Below are 24939 nucleotides of genomic sequence, written 5' to 3' on the forward strand. Positions count from 1 at the left end.
TGTGTATTGCTAACAGTAAAGCACGGACGAGGAAGTGTTACAGTGCGGGCCCGTTTTTCGTGCTTAGTGTGTGCCCTAGCAGGCCGCTGTGGCCGAGCTGTTCTAAGCGCTTCAGTCCGGAACCACGAGGCTGCTGCGGTCGCAGGTTCGAATCCTGCCTCGGGCATGGATGTGTGTGCTGTCCTTAGGTTAGTTAGGTTTAAGTAGTTCTAAGTTCTAGGGGACTGATGACCTCAGATGTTGAGTCCCATAGTGCTTACAGCCATTTGAATTTGTGTGCCCTACTCATTTTGCTTAAGAAAACACTAACTGCGGAATAACACACTTTACAGCGTTGTGTACGTACTGCGTATAGTAGAGGAACGGTTCGGAGACGATCAATGTATCATCATGACAATGCACTCTGTCATCAAGCTGCGTCTGTGAAGCGATGGTTTGCGAACAATAAATTCCTGGAATTGAGTGGTGTGTCCAGGTTCCCCACCTGAACTCAGTGGAACACCTTTGGGATAAGACAGAACGTCGACATCTGTCCAGACCCCAGCGGCTCACGTCGCTACCTTCGACGCACCACGCTTCAATATCACTAACTACTCTGTTCTCGGTTCTTTAGGAGAAATGGACTGACTCCTTCACAGACATTCAGACACCTCGGTTAAATTTCAAGCTGTTACAAAGATAAAGCGTGGGCAGACCCCATATTAAAGTCCTCTAATAGAGGTCAGGATACTTTTCAACACACAGTATATTTGTCAATGACTACACTTTATAATTTATTCTGCTGATACCGATGTGAGCATTTTATGTTAAGTTTTATAGTGACTGTTATTAATATTGGCAACGGCCTTGCCGCAGTGGATACACCGGTACCCGTCAGATCACCGAAGTTAAGCACTGTCGGGCGTGGCCAGCACTTGGATGGGTGAACATCCGGGCCGCCGTGCACTGTTGCCATTTTTCGGGGTGCACTCAGACTCATGACGCCAATTGAGGAGCTACTCGACCGAATAGTAGCGGCTCCGGTCACAGAAAACTACCATAACGACCGGGAGAGCGGTGTGCTGACCACACGTCCTCATATCTGCATCCTCATCTGAGGATGAGACGGCGGTCATATGGTCCCGATGGGCCACTTGTGGCCTGAAGACGAGGTGCTTATTATTATCAATTAAATTAATGATTCACTGTCATCAATCATCATGTATTTTTATTTTATTTCCACTGCGTGTTTCGAAGGTTTAAACCTTCATCATCAGGCATATTCATGTCAATTAATGACACGTATATGTGTTCGGTGCACGACTTTTGGGTAACCTGAGGCATTGTCTTCTTCCAGATAGTGCCACATGCTACCCAAAAGTCGAAAGCGCTACACATGCAAGTTTTATTAAATGACATGAATCCACCTGATGATGAATAATTAAGCCTCCAAAACGCTTAGCAGAAATAACACTAAACTATAACCAGTCACGATAAACTAATCGTGTAAGTTTATCGTGTAACTGGTATTGACGCTTTCCCTCAAGATGTTCCTAACAACTGAAGTTACAATTCCTAGGAATTGTTCCCTTCATAAAATTTTTGCAGTCTCTATCTTGTACTTCTGCTACTTGCAGTCCGATGAACAGAATGTTTTCTTCGTTCTCATGCTTTCATTGTTAGCTGTTGTAGTATACCTTCTACTGTTGTAAAACTACCCATTCCCCTCTTACGTTGAGTTCCATCGACATCAGAATATTCTTGCAGAATTGCACTTTAGTTTCTATCCCCTTTGTCTTGTAACCAATCTGATCTAGCTACAGTTTACTTCAGGAGAACTGTGGATCATGTCGGAGTTGTCGTTTTACAATCCGATATGTATCAAAATGTAAGTAAGTACAAGACAAAAGGAAAGGATGCAATGTTGCCATGCAATTGCTTTCTGGTAATACAAGTACAACGATATCTACCCCTATCTATGTGTTGCTCGCTTTGTAAAAATGGTATAACATTGTTCTCTTTTATGTAATCTAGTACCGTCCCGATGGAAAACTTTTGCGCACAGGGTTCTTGAAGGGTGCATGGAAGTCTCCTTTCGGCCAGTATATTGACACTTTGCAAATCAAATTCGCAAGAAATTCGACGTTAAAAATCGTATTTCAAGATGCTGTTTACGAGTATACGCATGGTAGTGTAACGGTACAAATCTGTACGTCGTCCGTAGATAGATTTCTCGGGTACTTCATTTCCTTTATCGTTCCTAGAAATAATATTACAAAACATTCTAGACATTTTCCAAGATTCATAATAAAGCGACTGATGATAGTCTCAATTGTCATATGTGCTATGCTGTCAAGGTCGAGTGTAAGGTCGCTGATGAGCTTAGTTTACGAACTCAGTCTCCATTTTTTGTTTGTAAGTTGTATCACTAATGCCTAATATAGAAAACATGGAACACAAGTTTGGTTGTAAAGCTATAGGGACACCATAACGTGTTAAAACTAAGCGAATGTAACCAGATAGTAGTAAAGCTACTTCTACACCTACACATTCCACACATCGGTATGGAGTGAGTCTTGGAGGTAACGTTTCTATACATATTAAATGAAGGTTTCTTCCCATAGCATTCGTGGGTTGAGCATAGGAATACTGCCATTTTATAAGGAGTTGTTGCTGTATTTTATCTTTAGCGTGTACCTGTTGTGAAGCAAACTTGTAAATTCACTGCTGTGTTCTTGGAAGTTTCTAAACAGTACGTCGCAAGACAACTTCTATCATTCTCTGTTATTTCAGATGTCTCAGCTTTTGTATCACCTACTCTTCCTTGGTCAAAACGCATCTGCCTATTCCGTTGCAAGCATTCGATGTCCCATGTTGGCGCAGCCTTGTATGTATCTCACTCCACTTAACATGTTACCAGCCCCATCTTGATGAGTGATTTGTAGAACAATCTTAACAATATTTACTGTGGCAGAACGGTTGGGAAGATACAAATTTTAGAGCAAAACTGGGTGGTTGCCTTTCGCCTCTTCATCTTAGTAACAAAATCGGGTAAATGGCTATGAGTGGGTGTTTACAGCAAGAAGCGTAATTAACCAACTCTTAGAAATACCGGAAACAGATCACGAAAGCGAGTACTCACCACTCAGTTGGCGACGGCTAGACAGGAACCGCTCTTTATCCACGCACACTGTGACACCTGCGTCGTAATCGTTCCTTTCAGAACCTGCAACAAAAGACAATAGCCTTTTTAATGCAAATGATTAAGTTTTAATTCTAACTAAGGGCTACTATAAAATGACTCACAATGTGAGTAGGCACAAAGACTGCTGGTTTTGAGTCTGCAAGACATGTATGGTGTATCAACACTATGAATGTCATTATCAGCAAAGAAACAGAAATAACCTAAGTAAAAAACTTCGTTGGACACTTGATTACGTGCTTCTGAAAGCATCTTCACTTCTTCAATAGAATGGTTAAGAACACTGTATTCTCGTAAAAAAACTACAGTGGACCTGGTTTTTATGCGCTCTCCCGAAATCTTTTACATGAATGCTTGGTTGGTTCTATGTTTGAACTTCATAAATTCGACATGCAATCCGTTATGGCACGGAATCATAACAGGTTTCTCACAGTCCGAAGCTGGCACGAACATTACTTTCGTAGATGTGGACGAGGGTTTTGATGCTGTAGAATAAAAAGTTTTTCCCTTCTCAGCACAGCGTGGTTTCAAATGCGCCGTTAGCAGTATAACACTTTCTCTTTCTGCTGAGGAGACTACAGTAGTCAGCTGTGACGGAATGGAGCCCGAGGACAGTATCAGAAATTGTTTAATTCAGCGCTGCTCAAAGTAGCCTGCCACATTTAATTTGTACAGAGAAAGGACAGATAAGGAAGTAAATGGCTAGTGATTCGTCCTTTCACATAAGACTAAGTTGAAGCTCTTATTAACTGACCGAGTAAGGAATGAAGGCATCCAGTCACCCAGGAAAAATACACAATAAAGACTAGAATGATTTGTAAAATCAGCTTGGCTGGGCACTTATCACATCATCAGATCAGTCGTTAGTGAAAACTTGAGGGGTGGTATTGCTAAGATCACTGGTGATGTACAGTGCAGTAAAAACATGAGGATAGCACTGATGTGACGTCACACCGACATTATGATTGATGACCAAAACAATAGCAAATTTAGCTTCACAAAAATGTAACAAAAGAGAAATTTGGGATGAGTGGGTACATCACAAGACCTGCTCTGCATGCCTTTCCTCACATGTCTTTGTTTCTGAGGTTCCCGTTTTTGGAACCAGGTACTTCAACAGTTATTTTTTAACGGTTCACAAATACGTGGATTGTGTATAGTGAAGGGAAAAAGAAATGACGTCTGTTCGATACATCAACACACAGATTGTTTGCAAAGCAATGCAGTTTTATCGCTTCACCAAAGTTTTTGTCAAAAAGAAGATGAAGGAGGCGAAGGGCTTCTTGCAATTGCATTCAGCAACGGGAAGCAAGCCCACGAGGCAATGAATTTTGCTGCGAAATCTCTGCGACAAGGCTGTTGAACGTTAGGGAACACCTCTTTGCTGTAACGAAGTGAGGGCGTCGTTTATTTCAGACTGTGGGTCCATTCATTGCGTTATAGCATTATGCTAATTTTTCGGCACACCCGAAATACTTGCGTTTGTGCCCACGCTGGGCGAACGCGGCAGTAGGCGCGGAGAGACGGGCCAGTAAATCGCATCGCGGGCAGCTGGCGGCAGTTTGTGGAGACGGCCCGGTTGGCTGGCTGGCTGGATGGCTACCCCTTCCACGCAAGTGACTGCCCGGGCAGCGCTAATTGCAGCCGCTGGCCGAGCAACAAAACACACTGTGGCTCCATCAGGCGCGCAGTCGCGGGCCGCACATCTGGCCTGCGAAATTTGCGGCGCGCGCAACTGGCCGCTCTGTTGTGGCAATTAGCGGGCCGGTTCTGCCGTCTCCTCTCTCTCGGCTTTAAGTTTTGCGGAGCTGCGCGTGACACCACCTGGGCAAGAACTCCACCGACCACTGGGCTGCTACAATTGTCGGGGCCATTACGGTTCGGTCTACAGTAAGTCACCTTACTACCCTGCTCCTACTCTCCTGAAGACTCAAATTCTTACCGCAACATCTCTAGAGCGATCATGGCGTAAGCTACATGATAAACACCGGCTACGAGAGATTTCACTTATCACCTCAAAAAATTAGGCCAATAAATAATTTTTTTATTTGACTCTTCACCTTATCCAGGCGTAACTCATTTCGAAATACTTCATGAATGAATTGCCGGATTTCAGTCCGCTATCAGCCCAGTGGAAACTTAGTTCTTCCTTCCGTAATGTAAATGAAAGATTCGTCACATGACCACATGTAAAATACAAACTGAGTGCACGCCTCATTTCCATACACCAGAACATCAGTTTCCCCATAGAAGTCGAACTGGATGGAGTGCTCTCCTTTGTGGATGCCCTGGTTGAAACAAGAGCCGACGGCATTTTGGGCCACAGCGTGTACCATAAGAAGAAGCACACCGACCAATAGTTACATGTGGAGAGCCACCACCCAAGTCAAAGGAACGGCGTGCTCAAAACTTTGTTACATAGGGCTCTGACAAGCAAAGAGTAAACCACGAACTTGAATCTCTGAGAGTGGTTTTCCGGAAGAACGGCTACAAGGGGAGGCAAATTCGGAGAACCCTACGTCCTATACGCTCCGCACAACCGGCGGAACCAGAGAAGGATTTTCAGGAGAACGCGGCCATTGTATGTATTCCCTTTTGTGGCGCTTTATCCGGAAAGACAGAACGAATTCTCTAGGAACACCAAGTGAAGACGGTCTTCCGCCTACCAGCCAAAACACAGGCACTGCTTGATAGTATGAAAGACGACCTTAGACTGTGGAAATCCGGGGTTTACCAGACTCCCTGCCAATGTGGTGAGACATACATAGGTCAGACGTTGGGTTCTGTCGAAGATGGTTGCCGAGAATACTTACAGCACACCACACTGCAGCACCCTAACAAGGCGGCAGTCGCAGAACATTGCCTGACGGAATTACATGGAATGGAATATGACCACACAGAGAATCTGACACAGACGTCCAACTTCTGGAACTGCGTTATTAAGGACTCTGTTGACTTTCGAATATGGGAACCGCTGATAAGTTCAAAATGGTTCAAATGACTCTGAGCACTATGGGACTTAACTTTTGAGGTCATCAGTCCCTGGTTGGTTGGTTTGTGGGATTAAAGGGACCAGACTGCTACGGTCATCGGTCCCGGTCATCAGTCCCTTAGAACTTAAAACTACTTAAACCTAACTAACCTAAGGACATCACACACATCCATGCCCGAGGCAGGATTCGAACCTGTGACCGTAGCAGTCGCGCGGTTCCAGACTGAAGCGCCTAGAACCGCTCGGACACACCGGCCGGCCGCTGATAAGTGGGCACATCCATAGTAAGGCATTGGACCCCACTATTAGAATGATGAAGAAGAGAAAAGAGGTCCGACACACCGAACTGTACCGTAGCGCACCACCAGAGCAGCCTAAAGAAAATAGCACAGCCTGCTGATTTAAATGGGAACAGTGCTACAACAACCAATGCTAAATCGGTGAAAGTGTATGGTAACTACACACCAACATATGACACAGTGCTTAGGCGGCGCAGACTTTTCCTTCGTTGTCAACCAAGTCTAAATAACGCAAGATGTTTCAGACAACATCTCTGTGAAGAACCAGGAGTCGCAGGAGAATTGGAGGCCGTGCTGCTCGAAGACTGGTGCATCAAAATCGAGGAATGCTGAAAAAAGTGAAAAATCAGCTTTGGATCATTTTTCAACAGCCTTCACGACATTTTGAACATGGCAATGGTCGCCGCTCGTTGGGTTTCGTCATAGATTACTCCCATCCAAAAAGACCGCCACAGCAGCGTAAATGTTGCTACCGTGTCAGGCCAGTCCGGGTAACCTCTTCAGCCAGCTGACGACCACGGCCGGCCAGTGTGGCCGTGCGGTTCTAGGCGCTTCAGTCTGGAACCGCGTAACCACTACGGTCGCAGGTTCGAATCCTGCCTCGGGCATGTATGTGTGTGATGTCCTTAGGTTAGTTAGGTTTATGTAGTTCTAAGTTCTAGGGGACTGATGACCTCAGATGTTAAGTCCCATAGTGCTCAGAGCCATTTTTTTGACGACCACGGACTAGAGCTGGCAGTGAAAACATTTGAATTCACATCTGACGCAACAGACGCGTCCCCATCGACGTGTCCAATGGGAAACTTCGGAGAATAAACACTGTACAACCATCTCTTCAAGACTGGGAGACAGAAGGGCCAACGTTTGGTTTGGGTGATTTTATTGCGGCATTGCTAAGACCATTAGTACACGTGGAAGGCACTACTGAAATTTTAGGCTCCGCTCATACTGCTCAAGCGCTCTTTCAAAAGTTCACCATGACTGACTCTGCTGGAGACAGTGGTATACTTCAGAACGACAATGTGCACCGCCAGCCTACTAGAAGCGTAGTTGTGGAGAGTAAGAAGACGTGAACCATATAATAATAGGACGTCATGAAACGATAGGCAGGCAGACGTGACACTATATCAGCTGAGTGCTGTACGTTACTACTCTTCTGGCACCAACAGACGTTAAGGTGTAAGTCTAAGTGTAGATTCTACGTGCACAGTAGGGAAGAGGAAGAGACCGATAACACAAGACAATAGGCGAGAAAGGCCACTCCGATGGGGGAGAGCAGAAACGAAGAATCGCATGGCCTGGAGGTCGTGTCCCAGTTACCCAGTACATCGGAAGATAAATCGGACACACTAAGTGAAATGCATTTATACACAGTTATTGAGTCATAATATTACACCTTTTGTTGTAAATGACTTTAAATTAAATTTTGCACGTAGATAAGCGTAGTACATACATACCAATTTCATAAAATTTATGCTTGTTTTGCTATAACTCCATTGAAATTTTTTCATAGGTAATAATCGAAACTGATGTGCTTAAACTGTGATTGTTTGCATGTCATGAAACCAAAACCCAAAATAAATTACTAATAAATAGATGTGTCAGCATATGGTGGCATGAGCACGATAGAGACTAATCCCCTTCCCTCCCCCCTGTCCCTTCCCAAATGCCTAGGTAGAAAATCAACTTAAAGATCTTACACGCCGCTCGCTTCCCCTGTCACCCTCCATTAAACGGGTGTGTAAATCAGCACGGAAGACAACTAACTCCGAACACCTGTCGAGGACTATGAGTACTTGTCCTAGATTGCTTCAGCTGGTATAGCTGTTGTGTACACTATTTACGGATTTGCCTAAACTGTTTACGGATGCCATTCTAAACACTATCAGGTAATTATGTTGACTTCTCTATACACTCTGTACGTTGCAAGATTAAATAAAACTGTTATCAGCACGACAAGTGGAGTGGACCCATCAGTGCTTAACCTGTTGCTACTGTCTTCCTCCGACCGATGAAACGATAAACACAGTTAGCTATGTACTGATGTACAACTTAACGTAGAATCGTAACTACATTGCACCTTGGCCTTTCTGAAATATTAAAAGTTCCGCCAGTGCTGAAAGTCGCATTAAATAAGAGAAAAAACTTTATACGAATGAGGACTGGAACCATAAAGCTTTTGCGTTGTAGACTAGAGCTTTTCACTAAGCCGTTAAACGACGCTTTACTGTAAGGTAACGAGGCCCTAATGTGGAAAGAGATCACGTCAGTAGCTTTCTATTACGAGACACAAGTTTCAGTCAACAGAGGCACAGCTGTTAACTTTCCTGAAACTTGTCCATCACATGAATGCTTCACGTGTAATGAGTTTGCCAAGCAAGATTATTCGCTCATTAAAAAAGAGAGAGTAATTAACCAAGACCTTTTTAATAGCTTGTAGGGGCACTCAAAAGCAGCATCACTTATTTTTAACTACTTGTCGGCTACTGTTTTTCCACTTGCTTAATGAGATATCTTACTTCATTCTTATTTTCCAAGTTTATGTTAACTACACCAAATACATGAAATTTCTCCTCAATTCATTTAGTGTTATATCTTCTGCTACAACTTGAAACTTCTTTCCCTGCTCTCATATCGAACTTATACAATTCTTCGCACCAAATCAGCTTATATTGTGTTCTGTATCACCATATTCCATTTAAGCTAAACATAATACCTTTATCGTTTTCAGGTTTCCCTTTCGCGGAGATTCTACCTTAAAGTGACAGCATGAAGTTTGGGCGTGCATGGTGTTTACATTTATAATTGGAGGACGGTAATGATTCAGATATACGGAAGGAAGATTTAAATGTAATATTTCTCAGTTCTTGAACTTACATGGCATTAAACCTGGGCGTGGGATAAACATAAATAAAAAAAGATAGAAAAAGTAAAAGCTAAACAACATACAAATTGTTAAATAATGGTTATTAACATCATCTCTTAATCATATTTAGAACTTTTCACTTTACCTTGCACGCAAACGACTCACTGAGAATTTCACTGATATATTAACAAAAGAACTTAGAGGCTATCCGATACGACTTGAGCTTCAGCTAAGCTGAGTATGTAACACAAATATAGTAGTCATTGACAATTGCCTTCAAATAAAAGTACATCAACATCTGACAGTGTCCGTGTGTGTACAGTAGAAGTAATGTTACAGACATTTTTCCCGGAGACAATGCAGGAAATATCACTTCCTTTACTGCGTCACACGTGACTATCTGCCAAGGACAATCTCGATTTCCGTCAGCAGCAGCTAGTCGCTTGTCAGAGGAAGTTATCTTATGGGGAGGAAACGTCGTGAGACTTACAGGGACGCCGCTGTCGCAGACAGAAACATGTATGATTCAAAATATAATCGTTCTTGGTGGCGGATGGAAATCAGTAACCCGTGAAAGAAAAGGGTACGACTTGCAATGAACACTACTGTGACGTAATATATTGACGCACTGTGCCATAGTAGTCACGAGGTATGGAATAGTGTGTGAAAAGAAAGTGTAAATTTACTATCGAGATTTTATCGAAACTGATAGATGACAGTAGAATACACGGGTTACAGCTAGCAGTGCTGATATTCTTTATAAAATTTGTTTCAGGTATTAATTTCCGACTTCGTAAGCCGTGTAGTGATCAATGAATAATGTAAGGATGGATGAAAAAGAGCACGAAAGGTGGACAGATAGTAGTCCTTCATCTCACGAATTTCACTCAAATGTCACCTGGAGCTACAGAGATTTGTCGTTCCATTAGTACGTGGTTGTTATTTGACTAACCGGCAAACGGAAGAGCACCAGGCTTCTCAAATACATGACGCAACTACTGGCACGAAACATAAAGAGATGAGATGCTGAAATTTTGCTTGTTGGTATGCCGCTTATGGTTACTGAGCATGAAAGTCCTAGCTGATACACAATGCAAAACTGCCGATCCATTATTTTCATGGTTGGATGGAGCTGCTCCGTTTACAGATCGTTCTCGTTCTACTGGCACCGATAAGCAACTCACACAGCAGAACGAATGTATAAGTGAAAAATATTTACATATCACGTTTGACTTTCATGTGACCAAGCGATACAGTTTATTGTAGATGTTGCAGAAACAAATCATACCTCCTCATATGCCTCAGAGTGCAACTTGTTAGCTTCAGAGGGGGTGGGAGGGGGGAGGGGAGAAAAAAAATACCCATTTCGAATGTGCGCATCAGAGACTCGAACGATAATCTGCTACATTACCGGCTTGACAGAGTTTTTTGATGGGACAAAACGATCGTCTCTACATATTCCACGTCTACACTCCACATTATTTCTCTACCGTTCCACTGTCGAACAGCTCGCTGGAAAAACAAACACAAAAATCTTCTTTTTTTTGTGAGATCCGGTGTCTCATTTTATTACAATGATCGTTTCTCCCTATGTCAGTGGGCATCAAGAAAATATTTTCGAATTCGGAAAAGATCTCTCAGCCACAAAAACCACCTTTGTTTTAATGATTGCCACCCCAGTTCGCATATCGTACCCTTGATACTCTCTCCCCTACCACGCGATAATACAATAATACAAAAAGAGCTGCCGTTCATTGAATTTTTTCGATGTGCTCTGTCAATCCTATGTGCTAAAGATCCCATACCGCACTGAAACACTCCAGCAGAGGACGGACAAGTGTAGTGTTTACAGTCTCTGTTGTGGATTTGTTAAATCCTCTGCGTGTTCTGCCAATAAATCGCTGGCTTTGGTTCGCCTTCCCCCACAACATTATCTATGTGATCCTACCAATTTAAGTTGTTCGTAATTCAGCAAGTGACATTTTTAGAAGGAGTTTCCAGTTTCACCGCTGTGTGATAGTAATTTTTATCTATCACTTTCACGATACACTCATTTCGGCTAAGAGTGCCATTATCGAGTGACGTACACCGAAATAAAACTCGTTGTTCACACACATATTCTGGAATAAATATTAGATCGACAATACAATACCTACGAGAATGTCGTAATTTACGAAAAATTATCGAAAAAAGAAGGGGGATGGGTGTATTGGGTGGCGACAACAGGAAGGGCATCCCACCACCCAACTAAATAACGGTGCAAAATCCGTTAACGACCATGCCGATGCGGGGGACAAAGGCACAAGAAAAAGAAGACTCCACATGCCAGCTAATAGTGTGCAGCGAAGCATCACGATTTGTATCACTGTCCCTCCAAATTTCCCTGTTCCACTTTTGTCTCACACCGTGATGCATAACTCCTCTTTTGTAGTGCCTGCCAATGGAGTTCGACGAACATCTCTGTGAGGCTTTTGCACTTCCTAACCAGTCGTTTAACGAAACGTGCTTGTCTTCCACGGATATTCTGTATGTCCTCTTATCAGTCTTTTGTAGTGCCTGCCAATGGAGTTCGACGAACATCTCTGTGAGGCTTTCGCACTTCCTAACCAGTCGTTTAACGAAACGTGCTTGTCTTCCACGGATATTCTGTATGTCCTCTTATCAGTCCTTCCTGTGCTGGTACAGATGCGTCTGTCGAACGAAGGGTTAGTAAGCTACGTTATTCCTCTGCTTGAACTTCTCCAGCTAAGGAAATTTTCCATCTGTGTGATCTTGAGATAGACGACATTTCCACTTTGCCGTTTTTGCTTCTCCCATCGCCCCGGGCTTGCACTGTCCAATTGGCCAAAATTACTCACTGAACAAGCTGTACGAACTCATGACTGGACTGCAGTTCTGTATTACACTTGGAGAGTAAAATGGAAAAATTTTAGGTCTCCTGCATAGTGTCCAATTTGCACGCCATGTACGAGTAATGCAACGCTTGTTTTCGGAAAGCAGGTTGGTTTTATTCAGAATTCCAATGCACAAAATTATTCCGCTCCCATTTGGCTAAAAACAGTTTTTTTTTTTTTCAACGTTATCTCCTTTCATTGCGACGGCTTTAGGCCCCTGTAGAAGGAGTGTCTTCTGTATGTTCCCGCTCGATACCACTCTACTGGTCGACGCCGGAGCTGACGTACAGCTGCACCAATAACCTCCTCATAATCCACGTACTGCCCCCGTGCAGTGTACTCTTCACTGAGACACGCAGATTGAAGTCTGAAGGTGAGAGATCCGGGCTGTAGAGTGGATGAGGACGAACAGTGTAATGGAGTTTAATTAGCTCCTCTTTGGCGCGCAGACCTGTGTGAGGCCTTGCGTTGTCATGGATAAGTTCAAAAGGGGCTCTGGGCACTATGGATGGGACTTAACATCTGTGGTCATCAGTCCACTAGAACTTAGAACTACTTAAACCTAACTAAGGACATCATACACATCCATGCCCGAGGCAGGATTCGAACCTGCGACCGTAGCGGTCGCGCGGTTCCAGACTGAAGTGCCTAGAACCGCTCGGCCACTCCGGCCGGCGAGGGGAAGTTCGTTTGCATTTGTGTGGTGATGACCATGCTGAAGTCGCTTCTTCAATTTACTGAGGGTAGCACGACGCACTTCGGGGTTCATCGCTGCACCACGATGTTCGTGCCACCTTATTGCGATGATGACAGACGCCTCGCCCAACGACTCACCGTGCTTTTGTTCACTGCCAGATCTCAGCATACTTCTGCAAGCACCTATGAATATCTGCGATGCTGTGATTTTCCAACAAAAAATACTCGACAACTGCTCTCTGTTTGAATTGCACCTCCATTACAGACGCCATTTTGAAGGCTACGTATGGCGCCAATACCTATCGGAAGTTCATGAAACTGTAGTGGCTGAAGAGGGAAAACTCCACGATCCCTCTAAATAGCCGCATTATTTGAACGAAAATGGCCGAGGAAAACAAATGTGTTGCTTTACTTACTGAACGCGCCTCGTATACTGCGTAGCTGGAGACTGAATAATCGTGCATTCGTTATTGCGCAGTCAGGCGTAACGTTTGGTCCTGAGTGCTCTGTGGTTGCCTGTCTCTAATGTGAGATGGTGACCCAGTACACTTCGACAAGACGATCCAAAACTGGGACTGCGCTGTCGAAAGATGGGGCGGGGGAGTCGTGTGTCGTCACCGGGTTTGCCTCGGCGGAATGCGCTGACGCAAGGGGCGTGCGCCCACAACAATGGGACGGCGTTAAGGTCAGGGCGGGCTGCGACCCGCCCGCGCCTTATCTGATGGGGACCGGCCCAGTGGGGCCAGACCAGACCGTACCAGACCGTCTGGGGCGCGCGGCGGAGACGCTCCCGCCCAAACAGCCCGGCCTCGCAGGGTTCGGCGGGTCGGGACCCCTCTGCCCACTGCGCGCGTCTGCCCAGTGGGCGGACACCAGCTGTCGTCGCACCGGCCACCTGTTCGCAGGCTCAAGGCTGCCACGTTACGCTGACATCATTGCGAGCAGCGCTGCAGGTGTACGAAGAGCACCTGCAACCTTTTTTGGGAGTAACTGCCTCTACGTGGGACGAAATCCGTAGTTTTTTGTAGGCCCATGATATAGGTGATGCTGGACAGTGGCTTACCAGTGACTCGTAGAAAAAGCTTACCAACCGCTACAATTCTTCCTAAAAATGTTGTCATTCAAGCAATCATTTTCGACGTTTCATTGTAAAGGCCCGTATGCGAAAAGCGAGTAGCAAAACCCAAACTTCAGCGCACACCCAATATATTCTTCCAACTATAATTTAGTTTTCAGTCTCATGAAATCGCCGGCCGGAGTGGTTGAGCGGTTCTAGGCGCTACAGTCTGGAACCGCGCGACCGCTACGGTCGCAGGTTCGAATCCTGCCTCGGGCATGTGATGTCCCCCACAGATATAATACACTTGTGCTCGTGTTTCTTTCAATCTAGGACGCACCCCTGGAGCTCACTTTTCCTTATGGCGTTCAGCTCCTTCGGCGATTCTCTTTTTGTTTTATCAGTGGCGGCAAAACGATGTCCTTTGATGGTTCTCTTCAGCCTCGTGAAGACACAGAAGTCGCAGGGAACCTTGCCCGGCGCATGCGGTGGCTGAGACAACATTACGGTTCTGTTTTTTGCCAAAAAAATCACGAACAAGCAGTGAGGTCTGAGCGGGAGGATTATCGTGACGCAATTTGCATGAGTGATTTTGCCAAAATTCTGTTCGTTTCCTTCGGATTACTTCACGAAAACGGGGCCTAACGTCCACGTAGTAATGCTCACTGACTGTACGACCGTAAGGCACGAACTTATGACGCACTGTTCCATTGTAATCGAGGAAAACATTGAGAAGAGCTTTCACATGTGATCGAACTTGTCGAATTTTTTTCTGTCTCGGACCTTCAGGAAGTTTCAAGTCGGACGATTAGGCCTCGGTTTCGACGTCATACACGAATACTCATGCTTCGTCACCTGTTATAGCCTTCATTAGAAGTTCTGGATCGTTGTCGAGTTCACCCAGCAATGCCCGAGCGGTGTCTACCGTAATGTCGTTTTTGGTTGAAATTCAATAATTTCGGAACAAACTTTGCTGCTACACGTTTCATGCCCTAAACGTCCGAAAAAATTGCTTGGCATGAGCCAAAGGCTTTGCCGAGATCATCAGCAACCTCTCTGATGGTAATTCGGAGATTTTCCAAAACCATATCCTTTAGTGATTCTTCATTGTCGTCAGTAATCGATATGCCAGGGGGATCAGGCCGACAGACCTCTTCAACGTCTTCTCGACCCTCTTTGGAACGTTTACACCAATCGTAAACTCTTGTCTTGTCAATATTAAGCTCCGGACAGGCAGACCGCCACATCACCACAAACTATAGAAAGAAATTGGTGCTGGTTATCTACCGAACGTGGAAGAACCGGAAATGTTGCGAGACTCACAGCATTTCTCTGTGATTTTCGAGTAAAATTGTAGTCAGAAATGACAAGCCTGCCGCTGTGGCCGAGCGGTTCTAGGCGCTTCAGTCCGGCACCGCGCTGCTCCTACGGTCGCAGGTTCGAATCCTGCCTCGGGCATGGATGTATGTGATGTCCTTAGGTTAGTTAGGTTTAAGTAGTTCTAAGTTCTAGGGGACTGATGAACTCAGATGGTACGTCCCACAGTGCTTAGAGCCATTTGAACCATTCAGAAATGACGAATAATACAGTTCTGTTATCTTCTGGACGTCCGTTACATCGCTTTGCCCACATAAGTCTTATTTGAATGTTTGTTAACGCTGCGTTATGACCGACCAGCTCCTTACAGCTACCACTGATTGCGTTCAGGTCTTTAGATCTGTATCTGACAGGGCACCAGACCTCGACAATTTTAATTTGCTCTGTATTATTCTGTGGATGTGCTGTTTACTGCTTTAACAACACGCAAAACGCACTCACGAGATACACGGGTCCTGTTTCGTACGTCACAGCACGTGACACTACAGGCCTTACGAGTACCGTCTCCAGCGGGGAGCGAGATATTTTTTGAGACCCCTTTCATACTTCGTAGCTGTGCGACTAAATAGACTCACACTCGTGATGTCATAAGATAAAAGTTGAGCACTTTGTCTGTTGCCTATCCGTTGACATGTTGATTTCCCACCTGGTTCCGGAAGTAACCGAGTGGTCGCGATGTACGTCGGGCAAGGGAACCAGTATGACGTCACAAGTTCGTTGCTGGGTCCGTATTTCCCGTGAGCCCCGACGATAAGACCTTTAACAAATCGCTCAGAGTTGAGCACAGTCAGAAGTAAGAAAACAGTACAAGTTCGAGTTGAACTCGCGCTCTGGTGTTTTGGTACAAACTTATTTGATGATAATAATAACAAAAATATGTTAACAATAATGACTTTTGGGTGGGTTAATTGCCTGGCGCAAGGCTTTCTAGTGGGTGTCACTTAGGCGACTTGGATGTCCCTAACCTAACCCAGTTATCCAACACTGGTAAGTGAATCTACGGTTTAACGTGAAATCCGAGACATGTTTTGTTTCTGGTGTCTCATCACGTCCTTGAAAGGTAGCGATTAGGTTAGAACGAAGACTGAAAAAGCTCTTTGCTTCAAGCCCGCACTTTACCGATTTTTTTCCTAATGTTTTCGTCATTGTTTTCGTCATTAGGTCTGGGCAGACATCACATAACACCCCTTCAAGTTCAACACTTCACCCAGTTTTTCTTTTTTTTTTCGATCCCGTGACCTCTTGGTTTCCACCTACGCGCTCTATCACTAGACAACCAGGATCGACATATTTACTAACAGTTCATCTAGAAGTTTTGATGACTGAATTTGTGAGTAACAAAATATTTCTGATATATGGCCGTATCTTTTGGTTGTGTTGATTTAGAATTTTAAATTGTTTACTCCGCCAGTCGACCGTGGGTCTTAGTATTTGACATAAATTGCAGCTTGATACCTCCATCCGTTCCTGAGGAAAATGGGTCTTTACAGACCTGAACAGAGGCCGGTAGAGATACGGATAAGAAGACGGTCATACAGAGGCTCCGATTTTACCGACTCAGATACGGAACCCCAAAAAAAGAAACTAACAAACCGTACGGGGACACAAGCATGCCATAACTCTCGACTCTCAACGAGTTTCTCGCATTATTAGTGAATTACTGTGTTCTGTAGTTTTTTTATGAACAGAGGTAGTACAGCGTGCAGTAAAAATAATCCGGGAATTCGTGCTTCGTCTCTATGAAGCCCACTCAATTATTCTCGACAGAGCTCGGGGGCTCTCCCCGAGACGAGGAAGAGCAGGACAAAAATTAATTCCACAAAGAGGGTCGCAGGCGCAGGGCTTACGACCCTCCGCGCTCGCGCAAAGCCCGGTAATCCTCAAACAGGAGGGGCACCCGTCAAGCTTGGTGCGGAATCTCTGCTGTGATCTGACGCAATGAGTGCACTAGAGGCGGCTGAGAGCGGGCCACGCGAGCAGAATAGGATGAGGAAGAGGGGCGGATCCGGCACTACAAAGCGGGCGGCGCACATGTTGAGTGAGCTACGAGGGCCCGACGCTCATACTTTTTATCGCTCGGAGTCTCTACCTCTCTTTCAGGCGACTCCTGGTGTGGAGAGATACGTTGAGACAAAGCGGGCGGCTTGGACCGTGCTAGAAGGGCTGCCCATTTCATTGGAGGATGCAAGTCAGTGGAGCTGATACAGCGAGCCCAGTCCGCCATACTCTGGGTATGGGATACAGCCATCTTCTTTGCACACAAAGAAGAAACAATATGGTACTAGTTCTCGACAAAACACTGATGAAAACAAAGAAGGAAGGTTAGTTTTTCACATTCTGCTATAGCTTATTACCAGAAGAGCGACGGTTTCTGCAACGTGTACACCTGCGACTATCACATCAGCAAGTCTATCCAGTGATGGGACCTCCTCGGAATATGGAGCTGCTGCCAGGATTCGGTTTCCAAATATGTATGCAAGTCATGCCACCTTGCAAAGGCCATTCACTAAGAATGTTTGATAAATAGCTGGGAGATTCCGTCAGGTGAAGTATACAACTGTAAGCCGTGTTCCACGAAACATGAAGCAGCATCAGAAGCTCATTGAAGGCGGAGTGGTTACTTACTACGCAGTATTTTACGGTGAAGCGTGAGAAAAGTTTGAACCAACTGTATTCTGGCGCCCTATGAGATCATATCTTATGCATCCTCTACATATCGCGGAAATATCTTCGTGGTCAAATGGTGATTCCTATACTTTTGACACAATGGTTGTGAAATATAGTACAACAGTCATTTATCTCAAGAATTTTGCTATCTCTTCAAAGGTCAGGAATTGCGCGATGGAACTTCATTTCTCGTCTCGTAGACGCTGTTAATCATAGATACAAAATGACATCGAGAAAGCATGGAAACTCAAGCACCATGCAGAAAACTGGATCAGGACATTAGAGGCCAATAATTATCCACTACGTCATCTAGTCTGCGGTCTGGTCTGATTTCCTGTGTTGGGTGTCTGTTTCGCTACCAGACGAGGCACCATCTCTCAGTACTAAAGCCAGCACGCGAATTACTCATACAAATATTCTGCAGACTAATGTAAAAGTTACCATATACTCATGCAGTCAGCTGAGCCTCGAAATTGACAGGAAATAAAAGCTTTTAATTAGAAAACAATCCCTTTTTCTCAGCTCGACATACACTGTCGATAAATATCTAAGTTATAAACAAGAAGCATACTCGATTCTAATACTGCAAGCGCTTGTTACCTCAGCGCTTTTCCTATAACAGGAAAGTGTCACTTTCTTCTCCACAAAACTTGTATCACTCCCGCAAAATACCCGAGTGTAACGTGTTCCATTCACGTTTCTATATCAGTTTACCAACTCACACGAATCCTTAATCTGCTCCCCTAAGTGCCCCCCATAATGAACACCTTCGTGTATCTGAATAAATAGATACACAATTTGCATAAAATATAACAAACTTGTTATCTGTCACTCCATTTCAGCTACTATGTCATTCTCAGGTGATCATCCATTATTTACGTATAACTCAAGCAGTCCAGGAACTAGGAGCTAGCAGCACCACTGCTTCTCCCTGATATCTAGCCTCAATTTCCTGTCATATATGTTCTATACATCTCCCTAATCCTACAACAACACGCACCCAATATATTCTTCCAACTATATTTTAGTTTTCAGTCTCATGAAATCGCCGGCCGCAGTGGCCGAGCGGTTCTAGGCGCTACAGTCTGGAACCGCGCGACCGCTACGGTCGCAGGTTCGAATGCTGCCTCGGGCATGGATGTGTGTGATGTCCTTAGGTTAGTTAGGTTTAGGTAGTTCTAAGTTCTAGGGGACTGATGACCACAGCAGTTAAGTCCCATAGTGCTCAGAGCCATTTCTCATGACACCTGTCACATCCAGCCCTCTTATCAGCTCTAGCTTAATCTTCTCATCCTCATCCATTAACCACGTAAGTACTCCCACACTTCTTTATGTAACATACCCTCACAAACCCCTTGGCTCAGTGTCCCTCCTCGTTACACACATACCATCTCTCCGGTCCTGCCACAAATCCTACTTCATTATACCTACCCTCACATCCAGTAAACCCTGATGTTCACACTTTGGCTCCCCTATCACCAATCAACTTACCCAGTGCTAATTTATCATAGACCCGTATAGATAATGATAGTGCTTCTATTTAAATCTATTGAGATCATCGCCGGCCGGTGTGGCCGTGCGGTTCTAGGCGCGTCAGTCTGGAGCCGCGTGGCCGCTACGGTCGCAGATTCGAATCCTGCCTCGGGCATGGATGTGTGTGATGTCCTGCGGTTAGTTAGGTTTAAGTAGTTCTACGTTCTAGGGGACTGATGACCACAGATGTTGAGTCCCATAGTGCTCAGAGCCATTTTTATTGAGATCATCGTTTTAAAGCAAGTCATCAACGATTATTTACTCTTTTAACAGCGTAACTCATTTTCAGTCATTCGAAAACATATTTAAATGTTATTTTTAAACTATTTTATATATCTAAAGCTTTATGAGTGGATAGCGGTATGTAACACTGTTGCCAGCCCACACCAACCGAAAGGTGGCAAGGAAAGGACATATAATAATAATAATAATAATAATATTAATAATAATAGTACTTCTCTTGTTTCTAATTTTTGGAATTCACCCCTTCCTCTTTATTACGAGGCAGTTTTGCTACGTACAAATCAACGGAGATTTTCAGGATTCTCTTCTCATTAGAAGGAAACTATCAAACTCAGCTGTACCACATCCATGCGAAAAAGAATGGTAAACAGCCAAATAGAGACAAGAATGTCAACAGCACTTTCTCATGGTTTCACAAAATACGAGTAATAATCCACTAATGGAATTACAGATGACCCTGTGTTTACGAAGATAATGCAGTACCTTTCTATCGCTTAGCTCATTTGTGTTGTTGAGACATGTCTTGTGCACTTGTGATGCAGTGTTGTGAAAGCGAATGGTGCTCTACAGAGGGGCATATCTTCCGTGTGACTTATGCGTTGAGCGTCTACGACGCATTGTTCTCTGCAACCGAGGGTCATGCGGCCCATTCATGTCATTATACGTACTCAGCTGCATTCCGAAGTGACTATTACAGGAGAGAGCTGACGCAGACCTAGAAAATAGTCAGCGGAGTAGTTCCAACCTTTCCGACGGTACGAATGAAAACTGTCTGTCCTAGCATTATGAGGAAGAGGCATCGAATACTGACACGGAAAATGTCCGTCATAGCTCACTTTCACTGGGGTTCTGCGAAAAATGGAGAAAGCGTCAGGTCACCAAATACTAATCGTTTCTGCAGTCAGGTGGAAGTGCATCTCTGCAAAAGCGAGACGTTTGCGTGACGAATGGAGATCACCTAACTCTGCCGACAGGCGCCATGCTGGCGGTATCCAGCTGATATAATTAGCACGACCAGGCGGGAACGTGACTGGTATTGCAATATGGCCACGGCTTTCGTAGAAAACCGGAAGATATTAATCCCCACCTCATCCTCGCTTCGTCCCTCTTAGAGAGTTTTCTACTGAACGCTTCTTTGTTTGATATAACGTCATTAGTCGGAGAACACTGTCCTTTAGTTTGCTCTTACATATTTTGTGTTTGATCGTTCCGTCTACAACCGAGTCTTTATGACAACACTACATTGTTGTGTTTGACAGAAGGTGTGAAACGGTTCGACTGCGTCATCCATTCATATTGTAAAATGTATGTATGTTCCACATTTCCTCCTAAACCACTGGAACGAGTTCAATCAGATCTGGTGTACATGTCATTTGCTATCTGGACAGAAGTGCTGTTGGGATAGCAATTATCTACCTCTCAAAGGACCAGTGGTGAGGGTGAAAATGTCTGCACGCACAGGGGACACTGCGATTTCCCTTTCTACGCCTCCTCGGTGGGAGGGGGGGAGGGGGGGGGAGGGAGGGGGGATTGCTTTCAGTCCTGAACAAGTTTAAGACACTGATTTACACAATGTCTGTATTTGCTGTATTTGTACAGTGTCTTTCTATTAAAAGGTCCTTCGGACATGAATGCACGCATATCCGAAGGAACAGTCACTGTTTCACGATTCACAGCTGTTGTAAGTATTACGAAATGAATTCACAGCTCTGGGTTCGAGTCCCAAAAAGGCACAAATTTTCATGTACCACTAATAAGAAATACAGATGACGTCAAGCGTAATCGCAATTTTCGAATCCATTTAAAAAAAAAAAAAAATTATGACACTCCAGTCCTGTTAAGTTAACTTTCTCATTGCGAGTCAGGTAAAGAAAGCTCCTGATATTGCAGAAAGTAACGGTAATAAAAGGAAAGGAGAAGAAGAAGAAGTAATTAGCAGTGTAAACCTTGGACGTAGTGAATGCTGTCTGCAGTTCTCAGGCAGCGCCAAAGAATCGACTATAATGACTATTGTGATGTGCGCATTACATCATAAAATAGGTTGCGTGATGAGCATTTTCAGGGTAATTTTGCTTCATTTTAAGCAAAAGGTTCTTCTTCACGCATCTCGATGTTTAGGACATCCTATAGAAATAATAATTTAAATCGTCTTGCTTGAACCTGAAGTTTTACTGCATGAACTTTGGCAATGTACTGTGCGATGAACTGCTCTCCTTTTAACATTTTGTGGGAGGTGTCGGCGAGAGATATATTTAAATTATGTATGAATCTCATATGAACTCACTAAACGGTTTCATTTTCAAATACTGGATGACTATACTATGAGTAATTAGCGCCCTGTTAATTATGCTTGCTCAAGACGTATAAGTAACTTCTAACTGTAATAATTGTCTTACTTTTTAAGCCTTTATCACAACATTAGGTCTCTTAATGGGTAGATTATGACAGCATCATAAATTTTTAAATTTATTTGATAATCATGCCATGGGGTTATAATTAAAGGGGTTGCTCAAAAAGGCTCATATAGGATGTAATTACCGTATACCACCCAAACTTGGTGTACAGGCTAATGCGTTAATCTGGAACCAATTTATACTGAAAAAAATAGTTCCAATTTTAGCCACCAGGTGCAAATGTGGGCTGTGTAGCAACTTGTCAGCATGTCCGTTAGTAATTGTGCAAGTGTCGTTTAATAATATCAATAATATGCCTTTCTCACTTGTTTGACATTTTCTGCCCACGTTGCATTCCTGATCCTTTACATGTGGTGACATTTCTATACGTCTTTCTTGCATTAAAAAAAAAGGGGGGGGGGTCAAATGGCTCTGGGCACTATGGGACTTAACTGCTGAGGTCATCAGTCCCCCTAGAACTTAGAACTACTTAAACCTAACTAACCTAAGGACATCACATACATCCATGCCCGAGGCAGGATTCGAACCTGCGACCGGAGCGGTCGCGCTGTTCCAGACTGAAGCGCCTAGAACCACTCGGCTACACCGGCCGGCTCTTGCATTCACGTTGACAGGTTTGCACCTGGTGGCCAAAATTGGAATTAACTTTTTTCTAGCGTAAATCGGTTCTGCATTAACGCAGGACAATATCTGTCAAGTACAACTGCCGTACAATAGTTACAGCCCCCACCGGACCCCTGTGAGTAGTCGCACTTTAATTATAACCACCCGGTATGAAATACAAAGACGAAGTTTTGTTACTAGTGGAAGCCGTCAGACCGGTGACATGCTACTGGGACTGTGCACTGTGCTCCTGGTTAACCGTTTATTATACAGATATGTTGCAGAAGTTTGTCTAATAATGAGGACCACATCAAAGTGTTACCCGGCCAGAGCACGAGTCTACCACGCCAGCTCGCTGTCTGGGTGCCGTCTGCCAATACCCTCGGAATGCTCTCAGCAGGAAGCTGTAATCTAGAAGCTGGAAGCCGGCCTCGTCTCCAGCGGACACAGCGTGGCGTGGCAGGGAGCGGCGAGGCGCCGTTATTGAAATCCCGCCCCCGACAACCGCCGCCTCCGCCGCCGCCGCTGCGGCCGCCTCACACCCTGGAGCCCTGCCGTCCCCGCTCTCTTGTGGCTCCGCGTATTGAATAATTCACCCGCGGCCGTCTCCATGGTAACGGGGGCGCGCCGCGGCTGGCCACAACTGATAATAAATATTTATGGGATTTAAGGCGGCGGCCCGGCCGGTTTACATACTGCGGTGCAACCCCTGGTGCGGGGGTGGCCCGGTGCAAGAAACAGACAAATCACGCGCGTAGGGTGCGGCCGTGCCTCATCTCGCGTGGGGTGCAGTGTGGTGGCAGCGCGGAGCGGCGCGGTCGCCCGTGAAGGCGATAACCGCTGTCGGCGAGGTATGCTGCGTCGCTTTATGGGCGTAACAGCAGCAAAGCTGGCCAGCTGGGCAGCACTTTATGTTTTCGTCCTTACCGTCAGAATCAACACTAGTAAAAAATTAGAAAAATGTACAAGACTGCACGAGGCATTGCTATGTTTGTATAAGCTACCGACATAGAAAGGCAGTAAAGAAAATTGAAGTTCTCTGTAGACTGAATACAAGGAAAGTATGGCGCAAGAAAACGTTGAACACGTAAAATCGGTGATTAATACAATGAGGTGGCATAAGTCATGTGGCCGGGCGCAGTGGTCGAGCGGTTCTAGGTGCTTCAGTCTGGAACCGCGCGACCTCTATTGTCGCAGGTTCGAATCCTGCCTCGGGCATGGATGTGTGTGATGTCCATAGGTTAGTTAGGTTTAATTAGTTCTAAGTTCCAGGGGACTGATGACATCAGATGTTAAGTCCCATAGTGCTCAGAGCCATTTGAACCATTAAGTAATGGGATACCACAAGCACATGCAGAGCTGGCGGTAGTGTTCCATACACGAGGTATAAAAGGACAGTGCAGTAGCATTCTCAGGAAAGCACTCCGTCTTCAGGCCACAAGTGGCCCATCGGGACCATCCGACCTCCGGTGTCATCCTCAGATAAGGATGCGGATAGGAGGGGCGTGTGGTCAGCGCACCGCTCTCCCGGTCGTTACGAAGGTTTTCTTTGACCGGACCCGCTACTATTCGGTCGAGTAGCTCCTGAATTGGCATCACGAGGCTGAGTGCACCCCGAAAAATGGCAACAGCGCATGGGCCCGATGGTCACCCATCCAAGTGCCGGCCACGCCCGACTCCGATTAACCACGGTGATCTGGCGGGAACCGGTGTATCCACTGCGGCAAGGCCGTTGAGCACATTCTAACGTGATTCATGTAAAAAGGATTTCGACGCGAATTAACAGACTTGGGACATTCATTTTCGGAAATCGTTATGAAATTCAGTATTCCGAGATCCACGGTGTCAAGAGTGTGCCGAGAGTATAAAATTTCAGGCATTACCTGTCACCACGGACAACGCAGTGGCTGATGGCCTTCAAATAACGACCGGGAGCAAAGGCCTCTGCGTAGAGTTGTTAGAACTAACAGACAAGCAACACTGTGTGAAATAACCGCAGAAATCAATGTGGGATGTACGACAAACGTATCCGTCATGACAGAACGGCGAAATTTTGGGTTAGTGGGCTATGTCAGCAGACTCCAACGCAAGTGCCATTGCTAACAGCACAACGTGCC

The 24939-nt window shown here is 45.0% G+C and overlaps 1 long non-coding RNA gene and 1 pseudogene across 1 annotated transcript in view; one reads left to right on the top strand and one right to left on the bottom strand.

Annotated features, from left to right (window-relative positions):
- Window positions 1-24939, bottom strand: part of LOC124622520 — a 211887-nt gene that overhangs the window by 120100 nt on the left and 66848 nt on the right. Inside the window, exon 3 of the long non-coding RNA XR_006980640.1 lies at window positions 3122-3205. This is a non-coding gene — a long non-coding RNA (uncharacterized LOC124622520). The remainder of the gene's footprint in view (window positions 1-3121; window positions 3206-24939) is intronic.
- LOC124623339 lies at window positions 837-954 on the top strand (annotated as a pseudogene).

Source organism: Schistocerca americana, chromosome 7 (genome assembly GCF_021461395.2).
Source record: "Schistocerca americana isolate TAMUIC-IGC-003095 chromosome 7, iqSchAmer2.1, whole genome shotgun sequence".
Taxonomy (NCBI): Eukaryota; Metazoa; Arthropoda; class Insecta; order Orthoptera; family Acrididae; genus Schistocerca; species Schistocerca americana.